Genomic DNA, 11135 nt, shown 5'->3' with positions numbered 1-11135 from the left:
AGTCAACATAGTTGGATCCAGTCAGTTTGTTTTGATTAAGAATAGTTACAAGTGGGCTAAATGATGCCATGTTCTAAATCTGAAAACAATAAACATAAATATAATCAATAAATTGGACATTATCTATTTAGCATATAAACATATAGTATGGAACCTTAATAAAACCATAATATAATATATGCAATGACAACCCAATCCCATATTCAATATCCCTCAGCATAGAGTGAATATAAAATACTATGATTGATTGAGAACTATTCTCATCATTAGTGTTATCATGATAACTCTTATCAAACACTAATAATATGTCGTTATACATTTGGCCTCTAAATAATTATAGTAAAAACTCAGCATAGAGGATACTATAATATTTAGTCTAGGTATACCAGTATCTAGAATCATGTGTAGCCACATTTCATCCCCTTAACAGGCTTATTTTTTAGTACCATGATACAAAACACCCTCCGCATGGAATGCAAAGCTCGAGGCTAATACAAGGTGTTTGATCAAACCACTATAAACCAAGAAATTCAATCTTGTAGGACCATGCAATAAATACTCTCCGCATGGAATGCTAAGCTCAAGGCAAAGACAAAGTATTTATTCCATACTACTATGAACCGACAATGGAGGCCGTGAGACCCAACCCTTGTATCTCTCTCCCACTAGATATTTTAAAAGTAAGGTTTTTAGTTTTAAAACATGCATAATTTAATTACACATTTTCTTGCCCCTTTTACATGAGAAAACACTTAGAAAAAAATTCTAATTTTCTTTCTTTCGATTGATCGAAAGTGCCCCTCGATCGATCGAAAAAATTAAGAATTTGAACTTGATTCTCTGACTCTTTCGATTGATACTCGATTGACTTTCGATCGATCGAAAAACAGATTCAATCGATTGACCAGCAATCGAAAATCAATCATTCTAAAAAGTCTGATCTCTGTCTCATTAGATCGATCGAAAGTGATTTTCGATCAATTGAAAATCGCGAATTTCAAATTTCCAGAATTTTTCCTAAGGCAGTTTTCTTCGTTTTTCATGAACAAACAACTTTCAAACGAACATGCTTGAACAGAAAATGATGTCCAAACTGAAATTCATTGATGTTAAAGTCTTAAAGATCAATTTAACATACTTAAATTCAAATTTAATCAACATTATAACATCAATTTCAGTCTTCATCAAATCATAGTTTCAATAACATGCAGAAAATTAAAACACAATCTTCTAACAATATGAAACTATCATCTCCAATTCTAAAACTCACAAAACATGTTAAACAATACAAAATTGAAGACCGCTCTGATACCATTTGATGGAAATAAAGATGAGTGCAGCGAAAAATAAGTTTTAAACGGATCTACTTCATTCAATATTGATAACACGTACTAAGTGAATTTCAAAATTTGAAAACAAGAGATCGTACCTTGAAGCGGTGAATTTCAAAACCGAAGATTGAAGCACTTGGGACTACTTTTAATCTTCACTCCAATTCCACTAACGCCCAAGATGTGTGGTCTCTCAATTGGTAATAAAGGGATGACTTGTGTATGTGAAAAACTCACATGCACACCATTTTAATGTTGTTTTTCATACTCAGAAAAATCTGAACGTTTTTTCCTTTGTATCTAACCAATTTATCTAATTGGGCTGGCCTTTTGGGCCTTTCCAATTGGGCTTAAGTGTGTGGCTTGGAGTGGAACCAAAAGGGACCAATAAAACACTAGCTCCAATGGGCCTTGGGCTTTTCTGTCAACTCTTGACAAGTCCAAAGTTACCATTAACTATATTTAATACCACTATATAAATATAGTTGCACTCTAGGTCTTATCTATAAATTAAATCCCAAGACTTTATTATACATGCAACCCCTTCATAAAATATTCGTAGTAATACAAAGTCATTAATGTAGACTGCCACTTTGTAAATTACTACATCTTAATCCTTGAGTACCCAGTTTAATCCTTTAATATTATTCATTATATATTTATGAAATCCAATTCCATAAATATATACTTTAGTCTTACTAAAGTGGTTAGCCCTAACTCTCTAAATAACAAACTCATTAAACTTATCTCAAGGGAATACTTTATATCTCTGTTAAGAGACTATGAATTCCATCTTGAGAATACATGTTCCATCAACACTAAATGTAGCTGCCCAACATACTGAGGTTTTGACCATAACTTTAGATCTCACTCCTGATATATCAAAGCAACCTACACCTCATGATCAGGTCCATTATTCTCTCAGGATTAAGAGTTCATGCAAATGTAAGTCGTGAGATTTATTATTCATTTGACAGTCTTTAGGAGAATAATAAATCTCACAGCGGTCCAGTTCAATATGTCTTAACTCTTAAAACATATTAACGCATCAACTAGAAGTCTCCACTTCCATGATCAAGACAAATCATCGTAGTTGATATGTTATAGTCTTCGCAGATGAAATGCCCAATTTCATCACCGACTACGAACCATAATTTTGAGTTTACAAAGAACTTGTGATTTATATCTTCTGTGACTCTTCACATAAATCACATACTATGCATCTCATGGACTAAATGATAATATCCTAATATTCATGTTACCATTATTTCAGATAATAATAAAACAAATTCATTAAACATAATATTAAGTCATATATAATGTCATACACAATGTCAAACTTAATATCATACATAGCATCATACAATAGGATTTAAGGGCACTAATCCTAACAGCTGATTGGGTTAATTCTATGCATGAAGAACTTCATCAATTTGTTCGGAATGATGTATGGGAATTAGTTCCTAGACTAAAGGGTGTAAATGTGATTGGAACTAAGTGGATTTTTAAGAATAAGTTAGATGAATATGGTACAGTCATTAGAAATAAATCAAGACTTGTTGCTCAAGGATACACACAAGTGGAAGGGATTGATTTTGATGAGACTTTTGCACCAGTAACAAGATTGGAATCCATTAGGATACTGTTGGCCATAGCAAGTCACTTGAATTTCAAGTTGTATCAAATGGATGTCAAGAGTGCATTCTTGAATGGGATGTTGCAAGAAGAGGTATATGTTGAACAATCAAAGGGTTTTGTTGATCCTCACAGACTGGATGATGTCTACAAGTTGAAGAGAGCACTCTACGGTTTGAAACAAGCTCCAAGGGCATGGTATAATAGGTTGACTACCTATCTCACTGAGCATGGATTCAAAAGAGGATTTGTAAATACTACTCTCTTCATACGAAATTATAAGAATTATTTTGTAGTAACTCACATTTATGTTGATGATATTGTTTTTGGTATTACTAATGATTCTCTTACTCAATCTTTTGCAAATGAAATGAAGAAGATGTTTGAAATGAGTATAGTTGGTGAACTAACTTATTTCTTGGGATTTCAGGTGAAACAAATGAATTCTGAAATTTTCATTAACCAAGCAAAGTATGCTAGAAATCTTGTCAAGAGATTTGGACTTGAAAAGGCTGCACATGCTAAAACACCAATGGCTGCTAATGCAAAGCTAACCAATGATCCTTCATGTGAGTCTGTCAACGTTACATTATATAGAAGCATGATTGGTTGTCTTTTGTATTTAATTGCAAGTTGTCCTAATATTGCCTTCAGTGTTGGTATATGTTCTAGATTTCAATCTAGTCCTAAGGTTTCAAATTTGAATGTTGTTAAAAGAATCATAAAATATGTTAGTGAAACTTGTGATTATAGATTGTTTTATAGCAAAAAGTCAAATTTGTCTCTTATTGAATTCTCTGATTCAAATTGGGCCGGCAATGTCGATGATAGAAAAAGTACCACTAGTGGGTGTTTTTATGTAGGGGCCAATCTTTTTGCTTGGATGAGTGAAAAAACAAAATTCTATCTCTCTGTCTACTGCATAAGCAGAATATATTGCTGCTGGAAGTTGCAGTTCATAGCTTCTTTGGATGAAAAAGCTTTTGAGTGATTATGGGATATCGCAAGACACCATGAAATGCAATGCATGAAGTTTTTAATATCAAATGGTCAAAACTCATCCCAAAAATTTTGCAAAAACCTCTTTGATTTTGAAAAACCCCAAAAATTTTCAAAAATCCCAAAACCTAGGTTTCAAAACATGAAATGCATGAAAATGAGAGATTAGAAACTCACCAAGTGAAGAAAACTTTGATGAATCTCAAAGAAACCTTAAGGAAGAGGTTTAAGATGAGAGAGGGAAGTTTTGGGAGGTGGAAAGGCGTGGACAGATCGAGAGAGATTGAGAGAATAAGGATCAGATCGTGCTGAAACCTATTTATAAGTGTTCAGTAATTCTCGACAGATAGAGGTGTCGAGAGGTATCAAGACAAGTGTCGAGAAAAAGAAACATTAACAGATGAAACTATCGAAAGGTGTCCACAGCAACCAAAGCTTGATGGATCGAGGAGGTATCAAAGAGCTATTAAGGGGACAGGAGATTTCTCGATCGATCCACCTAGCTATCAAGAGGTGTCGAGATTGCGATAAAAGTACAACTGAAGATCTCGACAGATAAGCCAAGTGTCGAGAAAGTGTCGAGATTGCTTAAAAACAGTTTTTCAAGAAGGGAAAAACACAGATATGAATGCAATCAAGTATGCAACTCAACCAAAGATCCAATCAACATTTTAAACTCTCAAAAACATCTCTCAACAAGAAAAATGTCAAGCATTTTGATCCCAAAACACACACATACACACACTAAACAAGTTTAACCAATTTTATATTTCAAAAATAAGTAAAGACAGTTTAATGAGCATACATTAACACATGTAAACCTTGTGATAGCCAAATCACATTATACCTGCACATGTATCAAGAGTAGCAAAGAATATTATGTGTTGTGTGTAAAAAACATTGCAAGATTGCATAAGTGTATACATGTTATGACGATTTGAAATATGAGAAAATCACTTTAATTCACATACAATTATAACTGTTTGATGGAGACTATCACCTTCGAGGTACATCCTATAACTCTCACATCTCCTAGAATACACGCTTGCAATCATATTTAAAAGCATTTTGATCTTTTTGCTTTTTATTTTTCTTTGCATATTTTTCTTTTAAGCAAACCATGCATAGGCATATAAAAAATAGAAAAGAAATACCCAATTATGTTAAACATTTGACATTCCAATTTTTGCTATGCCGAAGCACACAAATGTCATTCATGATTAGCGAGCAACAGTGGTGAGATGGTTATTTATGCCTTTCTCTTAGGATTTTCTAGTCCTTCCCATCAAAAAGAGTGATATGAATATTAAGTACAAGAGATCACTCAACCTTACTCATTACAAACAAGAGCCATAAAGCTCACTTGCTTAGTTGTGCATAGAGATGCTCATCTAAATTATAAAATATACAAAATTTAGAAAACTTTGTTTCAATGGCTATCCAAGGTACACAAGTACCAATGTACACAAAACACACACTGTTTTTGTATTTTTCTAATTTTTCAATTTTTTTTATTATTTTTTTTATGAAAATCAAAATAAATCAAAACTGAAAACAATAAACAAAAACATACTAAGCAAAGCAAAACATGAAACTAGACTGACTCAAAATAAAAGCAAAAAAACACAAGTTATGCAAAAAAAAAAAAAAAAACACGAAGAGAGAGAAGAAAGTGATAGAATCACTTGGAGCCCTTTTCCTTTCACACCTTGGAAGAACTTTCGTTTGATTAAACCCTTGAACCGGTGGTGAGAGAGAAAAATTTTAACCACTCAAGTTCGAAAGGAACATGAGGGTTTTGAGAAGATCTCCAAGAGGAGCAAAGGAGGATGGAAACTGACATTGGTTTCCTGACGCCCTCATGTTGTTGCTATTTTGAGTGGCTAACCACTTATAGTAATTCAGTTGAGTATGACCAGCTGCTCCACAGTGATGACAGAAATGCTGCTTCTTCTGTTTTGGCTTCTGAGAGTTAGCCTTCTTAGCCTTAAGGTCTTTAGCTTCTTTCTTATCTTGTTTAGAGGGTGCCCCTAAGATAAATTTACCCTTGTCTAAGTTCTCACTAGCTAATTCAGTTTTAACATCATTGTTCTCAATTTTAACATTATTAGCAAGAGGAACAAAAACAGTAATACTAGCAGAAGCAATACTAGAAGAAGAAAAATCATACCCTAAGCCAGTTCTGTCGGAAACAAATTTCTATAATTTGAGCATCTCATCAAGTTTAGCACTTGAAATTCTCTCCAATTGAGCTCTGACTTGAAACAGCTCCACTTCAAGCTTCTTGGTCTTTTCTGCCAAGAAATTATTCTCAAACCTCAGTGCTCCAATAGTTTGATTAGCTTCATCAAACTTTGTGGAAAGCTCTTCACGATCAAGTTTTACATCACTGAGCTTCTTGGTGGTCAACCTATAAAGTTTCTCATGCTTCTCAGAAAGCTTGTACAGTTTCTCATAGGCTGTATGAATGTTGTCTTGATCATCCATCTTCTCAAACTTAGAATCCACCAAGTCCTCTTCTTCATCCACATCTTCAACCATCCCCTTAGTAGGATTGATAGTGGCAATGAAGTCATTCAAGATTCCGTCATCCTCATTGTCGAAATCATCCTCAGACTCGATGTCGCTCAATGTAGCAGCAAGTGCCTTGCTTTTCCCAATAGTCTTGAAATATGTAGGGACTCTTGTTTCATGTATTCGAAACTTGACACCCAAAGCACTTAGGTCCTGCAGGAATAGTGTACTGACCGACATCCCCAGCATCCTTCTTCCCCTTATCTTGGTTCTTGAACTGTGAGGAACTAGATTGCCTACGATCCTTATCAAAGCCCTTCCCATTGGCATTCTTCATGAATTTCTTGAATTTCCTAGAGATGTAGGACTTCATCTTGGAATCTTTATCGTCTGAAGACTCATCTGTGTCACTGCTCTTAGCCTTCAGTGCCATGCTCTTGCTTTTACCCGACCTACCAATCCTTGTTAACCCTAGCTCGTAGGTCTGCAGATTGCCAACCAGCTCTGTCAAAGGAATCTTGTCAATATCCTTTGATTCCTCTATAGCAATGATCTTAGCATGAAATCTCTCAAGTAGAGATCTGAGCACCTTTCTCACAATCTTGGGTTTAGGAATAGTTTCTCCAAGATTAAAAGCTGAGTTCACTATGTCCTTGAGCTTAGCATAGAACTCATCAAATGACTCATCTTCCTCCATCTTAATCTTTTCGAAGCTTGTAGTGAGCCTCTATAGCTTCGAATCCTTAACAGCCTTGGTTCCCTTATAGGTTTTGTAGAGGATGGTCCATGCTTCCTTAGCAGTTTCAGTGAAGGATATCTTCTTGAACTCCTCATTAGTGACCACATTGAATACGGCATTCAATGCCCTGTTGTTAAAGTTTTCCGCCTTGATCTTGGCATCATCCAAATCGGCTGGCGCTTCCTTCGGCTTGGTCTAGCCTATCTCAACAACTTGCCACACCTTCTCATCTAAAGACTACAAGAAAGCTCTCATGCGTACTTTCCAATATGCATAGTTAGTACCATCAAATAAATGAGGTATAATTAAAGACTGTCCTCTATCCATGACAAATAGGAGTCAATGGATTGCACAGCAAAGATTAACCCTAATCAGAGTGTGCCTGATCTGATACCACTTAATAGGCCAAAAATGTATTGACCCCCTGTGATAAATTAATTGATTAATTAGCCAAGTGAATTAATTAATTAGATTAACATGCAAACTCGTGGTAGCACAAACAAATCACCAAATAACTAAATATGCAGTAGAAATTAAATGACACGGTGATTTGTTTTCAAATTGGGAAAACCAACACGGCAAAAACCCCACCGGGTGATTTTAAAGTCACAACTCCCGAGAATCTACTATTATCATAACAAGCGGTTACAAGTAAAAGAATTCCAGTATCTTATTGTTAGGGTTTGTGTTCCAAAATCCAATTTATTGGCATGTCATGAATAATTAAGTTGTTTAATTGTATGAGACCATTTATGAACTAATGGGACATTATCTTAATCCATGAGATGCATAGTATGTGATTTATGTGAAAAGTCACAGAAAGATATAAATCACAAGTTCTTTGTAAACTTAGAATTTTAGTTCGTAGTCGGTGATGAAATTGGGCATTTCATCTGCGAAGACTATAACATATCAACTAAGATGATTTGTCTTGATCATAGAAGTGGAGACTTCTAGTTGGTATGTTGATATGTCTTAAGAGTTAAGACATATTGAACTGGACCGCTGTGAGATTTATTATTCTCCTAATGACTGTCAAATAAATAATAAAGCTCACGACTTCTATTTACATCAACTCTAAATCCTGAGAGAATAATGGACCTGATCATGAGATGTAGGTTACTTTGATATATCAGGAGTGAGATCTATAAGTTATGGTCAAAACCTCAGTATGTTGAGCAGCCGCATTTAGTGATGATGGAACATATATTCTCAAGATGAAATTCATAGTCTCTTAACGGAGATATAAAATATTCCCTTGAGATAAGTTTAATGGGTTTGGTTATTCAGAGTGTTAGGCCCAACCACTTTAGTAAAGAGTTACTAAAGTATATATTTATGGAATTAGATTTCATAAATATATAATGAATAACATAAAGGATTAAACCGGGTACTCAAGGATTAAGATGTGGTAATCTTCAAAGTGGCAGTCAATATTAATGACTTTGTATTACTACGAATATTTTAATGAAGGTGTTGTATGTATAATAAAATCTTGGAAAATAATTTATAGATAAGGTCTAGAGTGCAATTATATTCTTATAGTGGTATTAAATATAATTAATGGTAACTTTGGACTTGTCAAGAGTTGACGGAAAAGCCCAAGGCCCATTGGAGCTAGTGTCTTATTGGTCCCTTTTAGTCCCACTCCAAGCCACAAACTTAAGCCCAATTGGAAAGGTCTAAAAGGCCAGCCCAATTAGATAATTTGTTAGATACAAAAAGGGAAAAACATTCAGAATATTAAGAGTGAGAAACATCATTGTGAAATGGTGTGTATGTGAGTTTTTGTCACTCTCTAATCACCCTTTTGTTACCGATTGAGAGACCACACATCTTGGGTATCAAGTGGAATTGGAGTGAAGATTAAAAGTCTTCCCAAGAACATTTGATCTTCGATTTTGAAATTCACCGCTTCAAGGTACGATCTCTTGTTCTCGAATTCTTAAATTTACTTAGTACATGTTATCAATATCGAATAAAGTAGATCCGTTTAAAACTTATTTTCCGTTGCATTTATCTTTATTTCCAACACTTATACCAACCTACAATTGAACCCTTAGCCCAATACCCAATTGAACTTGTTCTGTAGTGACAATCTCTCTTTTTCAATGCATAGCTCTCAGTACGTGACTAACCAAATGCGCGGATCTCAGTACGCGACTTCAATCACCAACTAGAGAAGGTTGTTGGCTGCAAAGTTCTTTAGTTCATCACACAATGAAGATCAAGAAAATGCTTGGTCACAAAACCCTACAGTGTACAAACACAACAACTTCTTCACAAGAAAGATGAACCAGGGCAAAACTTTGTCTCCGGGTCACAATTTGCGTGAACAAACTTTGCTCAACACTTGTGCAACTTGTGAACACTTTGACAGCCCTTAAAATAATCCTTTTATATGTCTAGGGTTGTGGAAAAAAGAAAACTCAAACACATAATCATGGATTTGAAGAAAACAGAATAGGAAAATCTGTTTTTCTTAAACCTCAACAAATACCCTATCTGTCGAGATGCTATCAAGCCATAGGGCTGGAACAACTCTTCAAGCTCGATAGATGACTAGCTATCGAGGTTTAATGATAGGAACTTTTTAGACTTGAATCTTGGACAGACTTACATCGCTTCAACACTTGATCTTGAAACAAGGTTTCTTGAAGTATTGAACACATCATAGATCTACCCAAATACAAGTAAAGTATGTTTTGTCAAAGGATTAACCAATTGCATAAAATAGTGACATATATTCCTAACAAGTGAATCACATATGTCCTAACAATTTCCATGCATTAATTTGATTAATTTTGTGATTTGGGAAAAATTTAAAATTCTAGGGCTTGAAAGTTTAAGAGTTTAAGAAATTGGGGATTTTGTTCAATTGGGCTAAAATTAATGAAATTGACTTGTGTTATTAATTGATTATGTCATTATATGATGTTATCTAACTAGTGTAACGATAAATTGATCAATTTTTTGGGATTTTTGAAATTAGGTTTTTCAAAATTTGGGTTGAGCAAGAATAGTCAAAAGAGTGTTTGAAAAGTTTTAGAAAGTGTGAAGAACACGTGAGAAAACTATTTTTAAAACACTCACTGACCGATTTTCAATCGGTCGAAAATTAGCTTCGATTGGTCGAAAAACATATTTGATCAATCCAGCATCAATCGAGCACCAATTGAGCTAAGCAGATTGTAACCAAAATTTTTATCGCATTTTCGATTAGTCGAGCAACAGCCTCGATCAATCGAAAATCTGGAAAAGTGAATTTTTTGAAAAACAGAAAAGTTAATGCAAAAACGACTCAAAACACCATATTTCATGAATGAAATGCATGAGTATGAGTTTAAAAGTTTTCCAAAAACACATATATTCAACCCAGATCTTCCAAAAACACATTTTTGAATCAATTTTTCCTCAAAAACTCAAACATTAAACACATTTTGCAATAAAATCAAGGAATTTTTAATCTTTGATGGCTAAAACAAATTCACACACATATCATGTACTAAGTTTAGCAAAGGATAACTTGTGTAGTGTGTGCAACTAGCAATAACTTTAGATACATGCGAGATGATATGTAGATAGTAATCAATCACAATTTTTACAAAATTCATCACATAAATTTGAAAGAGACTATCACCTAAAGAGCTACATCATATAACTCTCACATCTCCTAGAAAATAAGCTTGCAATCATGGAAGTTTCTTGTTTTTGCCTCAAAATGTACACACCAATTTTATTTCAATGTGAAAATATTTAATAAACTAGATAATGTACACACCAATTTTATTTCATTTAGAATTTATTATAGCCCAATAATGTACACACCAATTTTAGTTTTAGTTCGAGGCTTCACCTTATGTTCTTTTTGATAGTGATACACCTGAGCTACATCTTTGATGCGACCGCACCAAAAT

This window comes from Quercus suber, unplaced genomic scaffold (genome assembly GCF_002906115.3).
Source record: "Quercus suber isolate HL8 unplaced genomic scaffold, Cork oak 2.0 scaffold_49, whole genome shotgun sequence".
Classification (NCBI taxonomy): Eukaryota; Viridiplantae; Streptophyta; class Magnoliopsida; order Fagales; family Fagaceae; genus Quercus; species Quercus suber.
This window is presented reverse-complemented; position numbering follows the sequence as displayed.